The following is a 6,341-nucleotide window of genomic DNA, read 5'->3' as shown; positions in this document are numbered from 1 at the left end:
TTAATTTATTTAACAAACCTACTTGTAATTATAATTTATTTAACAAACCTACTTATAATTACACTAGAGGCCCGGTGCACAAAATTCGTGCACAGGGGGCAGGTCCCCTCAGCCCAGCCTGAACCCTCTCCAATCCGGGACATCCATCTCACAATCCAGGACCACTGGCTCCTAACTGTTCACCTGCCTGCCAGCCTGATCATCCCTAACTGCCTCTGCCTGCCGGCCTGATTGCTTCTAACTACCCCCTTGCTGGCCTGGTCGTTCCCAAGTGCCCCCCCTGCTGTCCTGGTTGCCCCAGGCAGCCTGTGGGTCGTTACTGTTACAGAGTGATGGTGTCCCAGACAATTTGCATATTCCTCTATTATTAGATAGATTGCCAAGTCTAAATTGCCAAATGTTTATTTAAAACTTACATTCATACTGAAAGTTAATACTTACTTTTATATCTTGTATTATTATTACTTGTTTCCTACTATCTATTGAACTGAAAGACCCTTGAAAATAAATGCCTTAGTAATATTTTTCTCCTTTAAGTCAATATCACAGTATTTTTAAAAAGTATTGATTGATGTGTATTGATTGAATAAACTCAATAGATCTAAAGTAAGCCTATTTTTTAAAATTAGCATTTATTCTATAATATAAATGCTAATTTCATACATTTAAAATATTTGTAAGAAATTAAAATATGTAACAAAACAAAAATTCAATATTAATTTTAGATTTTTCTGAGCATATGTGCTCATTTCAGAATACTGACATTTTTTAAATTCCTTCCTTCCTTCCTTCCTTTTTAGAAAGAGAGGAAGGGAGAGAGAAACATCCATGTGAGAGAGATACATCAATTGGTTGCCTCCGCTACACCCCTGACTGGGGATTGAACCAGAAACCTAGGTATGTTCCCTGACTGGGAATCGAACCTGTGACCTCCTGGTGCATGAGACAACACTTCAACCAACTGAGCCACACTGGCCAGGACATCTTTTAAATTATTTCTGAACCTGTCTACTTAAACTCTCTTCATAGTTTTAAAATTCTTCAATATTTATTAATAGCAATAATTACTTTTGTATACTTTTAAGTTACTATGTTGTTTGTAGCATAGATTATATCAAAAATTTTTCCCAGAAGATTAAAGACAAATTAGTAAAAGATAGGCATCAAGGATTCTTAATGCATGAGACCGTTTTCAATGAAATGCCTTTTATGTAATTCCGCATTAGGTTTCTATGGTTTGGACTTCAGGCCTTCTGAGGCTTTACTCCCACAGTAAACTAGACCTCAAAGGTAATAATGTTGCTCCTTCAAGGAAGGCACTAACTAGCTAAAGGATTTGGCAACTATTTTCTATGATTGAGTTTTGCTTGACTTCTCTTCAAATCAGCTGTTAATATGTTTTTTGTTGTTAAATTTAAGGACAAAATGTGTTATTTTTTGTTTCAATTTTAAAAAAAAAATTTTTTAATTGATTTTAGAGAGGGAAAGGGAGAGGGAGATAGAAACATCAATGATGAGAGAGAATCATTGATTGGCTGCCTCTTGCACACCCGCTACTGGGTGTTAAGCCCACAACCCAGGTATGTGCCCCTGACCAGAATCAAACCCGGGACCCTTCAGTCCGCAGGCCAACATCCTATCCACTGAACCAAACCAGCTAGAGCATGTTTTTGTTGTTGTTTTAATTCTAGCTTCTAATTTTATTTGGTTTGGATGGTAATGATTGACATTTATGATCATAAGCACAAAAGATCTTATTTCTCACATCTTCGTGTTATGTTTGGAAGCAATAATATAAATCATGGTAATATCTTATTTTTTACCTTCCCTAAAGTTTATAATACTAATTTTCATTATTAAGCAATAACTGATATGTATCCTTATTATTGAAACACAGTTTTATAAAGCTTGGGCTGGGCTTATTTTTTAAATACTGTGTTTTAATTTATTGTGTAGCCTGAAAGTTTTGAAAAACCACAAATATAGAGAGCTATTTTGATGACAGACAACTAATTTTTGAAGAAATTTATGGCATAGTACTATAGTTTGATTATATTAAGTATAGTATACATTGCTAGTCTATATTTTAATCTCACTTTTTACTTTACCTCTGACTATAGAACCTTCTTTTAGAAGTTTTTTCAAATTATGATTTAAGGCAAGGAACTAAGAAGTACATATAGTTTTTAAGGTGTTAAGGGACAGACAGGATCTATTTCAAATAAAAATGGCAACTTGGAAGAATTTTATTATGTTAAGAGTTATTAAGAAATACAAAATTTTTCATTTACATCAATTATGTGATATTTAAAAATACTAGAAAGTTTGTAGTTTAAAATTTCACACAATTGACTTAAAGAACAGGTTTGTTCAAAGTTTCTCACTAACTCTCAAGAATACCAACCATAGGATAAAGCATAAAGCATACTATCTATTTTTAATATAGTATTAAGCAGACTCTTTACTGTATGGCTTAAGAACTATTCAGTTTTCTGCAGTTTTTATTGCTTTTTGATGGATTTTGTTTGTTTGATTGATTTTTGTAAAATATGTTGACACTATTTTCATAGAAAAAAAAGACTAAAGGAAGGTAGGGTAATAGTGATCAAAGGACTTGTATGCATGCATATAAGCATAACCAATGGACACAGACACTAGGGGGGTGAGGGCATGAGCGGGAGAGGGGAATGGGGGGATAAGGACACATATATAATACCTTAATCAATAAAGAATTAAAAAATAGTGAATTACTTAGATTTTAAAATTGAAGCTGACATTTTTGAGTTGTGAAGTTTTGGGTTTTATTTTATTTAAATCAAGATCTCTGGGGTTTTCTGAGAATGACTGAAGCCAGGGACTGTCCTGAATGAAAAAAAAGGTGAAAATAGAGAAATGGAGAAAATTCAGCAAGTGCCTCAGTTCCTCAAAAGCAGCTTTTCTGTTTTTTTTTTTAATATATTTTATTGATTTTTTCAGAGAGGAAGAGAGAGGGATAGAGAGCTAGAAACCGATGAGAGAGAAACAGATCAGCTGCCTCCTGCACCCCCTACTGGGGATGTGCCAGCAACCAAGGTACATGCCCTTGACCGGAATGAACCCGGGACCCTTGAGTCCGCAGGCCAATGCTCTATCCACTGAGCCAAACCGGTTTCGGCAGCTTTTCTGTTTTGAAAACAAGCCTTTGCAGGTGCATTTTCTATCTTGCTTCCTTGCTCAAGGAAGAATGTTTATTATTTTCTGAATTTATCAGCAATTGGTGTGTGGTGAGGGCTCATTTGTTTCTTACAAAATGTCCTTAACTCACTCCTGTCCTCCTAAATTTAAAACAGCTGTTACTATGGGCAGGCCTTAAGTCTTAAGAGACAGAATTTCAGACTCTGTATGCCTACATTACACTATTGTTAATAATAATCTCTGTCCATCAAGGTGACAAGTAGACAGTGTGCATCTACACACATATTTATAAAAAGCTAAACTTTTATTTTGTTAACAAAAACCCATGATTCAATTAAGAAATAAAAATCTCTGAATGTTGGTGCCATTTAAAGCATTATAATTTAGTTTTGCTTGAAGCACTGTAACTTGTTTCCTTTCTGTGAAGTTATACTTTTTAATACTATCTGTGAATTAGGAAGCTTATTTACTGAGGGAATGTAGCAGAGGGATCCAAACTAAATGTTAAAAGGCAAGGCGAATTTGGAAAAAGAAACATAGTCTTTAATTTTAAATTCATTGTAATTTTATTTTCAGATTACTTTTTCATAATTTAGAATTCATAATGTCCTTAACATTTTTTTTTGTAAAGGAGACAAAAATTCCAACTTTTTCAATAAATGAATGCCTCACTTTTTAAAATAAAAATTTTGACATAATTATTAAATACCTGAATTTTCAGTTAAAGACACAAGGATTTTTTTTTAACTTTTACCTTGTTTTTACATAGTTACCTTAGCAAAAATAAATTATTTCATTTTTCTTTCTCTTAGATTATTTTGCAGAACAACTGTTCAGTTTCTATAAGGATGGATTCATCTGTTTTGAAAATGCAGATTATTCTCTTGCATAAGATAAATCACTGAAAGAGACAGGAAGTACTCCAAAGGTACCTCATGTTCTCCCAGAGTGAAATCCAAATCTTTCTTCTCCACAGCGAATTCACGGTTTCCCGCAAGATAAGATCTCATCCTGTTAAGGACTTTATCTTCGAAGAAAAGAACAATTTCTCAAGGAAACTCCTGCATCATAATTTATAAAATCAAATTTATCAATAAGCACAGCTCTTATTTTAAAGCAGTCATCCAAGTCTCTAGAACCTAAAGTCTAAAATATTAATGTTAAATTATAATATTCTATAACATACTAGTAAATATGTAAAAGAAAACAAATAAATGTTTAATCATTTAAAAGTTTCCATTCTCATGAATAAAATTAAAATGCCCAGTAATCCTTAATTAGTACATTTACAATCCTTAGTGATGAGAATTAACTTTGCAATTTAATTTGACACTTTACAGTGTGAAAAAGAAAGATAAAAAATAAGCCTCTTGGGAATGGGAAGAAAATTTTCAGTCTCTCGCCAGCCACTCTTTCTCTCTCTCTTATTCCCTCTCACTCTCTCTCTAAAACCACCCTCCCTAAAATCATTGGTATTTCAACCCTCCCCAGTCCACCCCAGTCCTCCTCAGTCTCCTCCTCCTCCTTCTTCTTCTTTTAATAAACAGAACTAACTTTTAAAATCTGAGGTTTAGATTTCATATAGAAGTGTTTGCCTGGATTTGTTGCTGATGAACATGGTAGTCAAGAATTTAAAAAGGATAGTCCCCTCCTTCCTCGGCACTGCCTATGGAGGTGGCAGCCATCTCCTACTCGGTACCATGGCTGCTCTCAGACCCCTCCTGAAACCCTAGATTGTCAAAAAGAGGATCAAGAAGTTTTCATCCGGCACCATTCAGACAGATATGTCAAAATTAAGCAGAACTGGCGGAAACCCAGAGGCTTTGACAACAGGGTGCGCAGAAGATTCAAGGGCCAGATCTTGATGCCCAGCATTGGTTATGGGAGCAACAAGAAAACAAAGCATATGCTGCCCAGCAGCTTTCGGAAGTTTTTGGTTCACAAAGTCACGGAGCTTGAAGTGCTGCTGATGTGCAACAGATCTCACTGTGCTGAGATTGCTCACAGCGTCTCCTCAAAGAACCACGAAGCCATTGTGGAAAGAACAGCCCAGCGGGCCATCAGAGTCACCAATCCCAATGCCAGGCTGCGCAGCGAAGAAAGTGAATAGACAGATTGTGTGCACATTGTATTTGTGTTAATAAAATCATAAAATTCTGCGCCCCCCCCAAAGAATTTAAAAAGGACTAAGAAAAAATACAAGCTTTCTTAAAGAAGATACATAATAGTGCAGATCAGCAATTTTCAGTTGGTGTGCCTCAAGAATTCTTAAAACATGCAATACTTGATTGTTTAGTCAGAAGCACTGACCACTTTTTCCTTAGATTATCAAATAAAAAAATGACAACAGCCAATAAAACAGCAGCCATCCGGTGTGCATGCCCTGTCTTGAACCATAAATGTATAGGTCATATAATAGAGTTGCATCTTATTGGTCATGTCACATAATAAGATTGTGTCTGATTGGTTAATTCTTGGTATCAGAAATCCTTTTATAGAAGCATGGGCACCCAATTTTTTTAAAAATCACCTTGGAGCAAAAAGAATAGGTAATTACTATTATTATTATTTTTTTTGTAGATCAATCAAAATTATACCTATTTTTTGTCAGATGGGTAAAAAAAATTTTTTTTTGGTGTGTCACAGATTTAAATAATTAGTTTATGTGTATCGTGAGATGAAAAAGGTTGAAAATTGCAAAAATTTCCAAATGTCTATACTTTTTACAATGCCCAGCTTTTCTTGATATTTATTATTAATTCACTAACCGAAAATGTATTGATAATGATCTAATGAAGATATCACAGGACTCAGGATTCAGTTTCTGTGTAGAGGAGCTTACAATTTAGTAGGAGGGTCAGATAGGTAAGCTAATCTGCTTCAACATTAGACGATAAATTCTTATATAAAGGGTGGCATAGTGCTGTGGAGAAAAAATGAGACTTCCCAGAGGGGTTGACATCTGATCCAAGGCAGAACAGAAGGATAAGAAGAAGGTGAGAAGTTTATCTGAGAGAGAGGACCACATGGGGAATTTTGAGATACAAATATTTGAAGTTGTCTGAAGGATAGAGTCAGTGGTGACAGAGAAGTTTGAGAAGAGAGAGATGAATTGAAGCCAGACTGTGAACACCTTAATATGCCAGCTTTTGCCTATAGTCTGTAGG

General features: G+C 34.9%; 1 pseudogene; it reads left to right on the top strand.

Annotated features, from left to right (window-relative positions):
- Positions 1–4,844: 4,844 nt before the first annotated feature.
- LOC114234755 (60S ribosomal protein L32-like) lies at positions 4,845–5,326 on the top strand (annotated as a pseudogene).
- Positions 5,327–6,341: the final 1,015 nt, after the last annotated feature.

Source organism: Eptesicus fuscus, chromosome 5, assembly GCF_027574615.1.
Source record: "Eptesicus fuscus isolate TK198812 chromosome 5, DD_ASM_mEF_20220401, whole genome shotgun sequence".
NCBI lineage: Eukaryota > Metazoa > Chordata > Mammalia > Chiroptera > Vespertilionidae > Eptesicus > Eptesicus fuscus.
The sequence above is the reverse complement of the archived record's forward strand: the minus strand, read 5'-3'. Positions and strand labels throughout refer to the sequence as shown.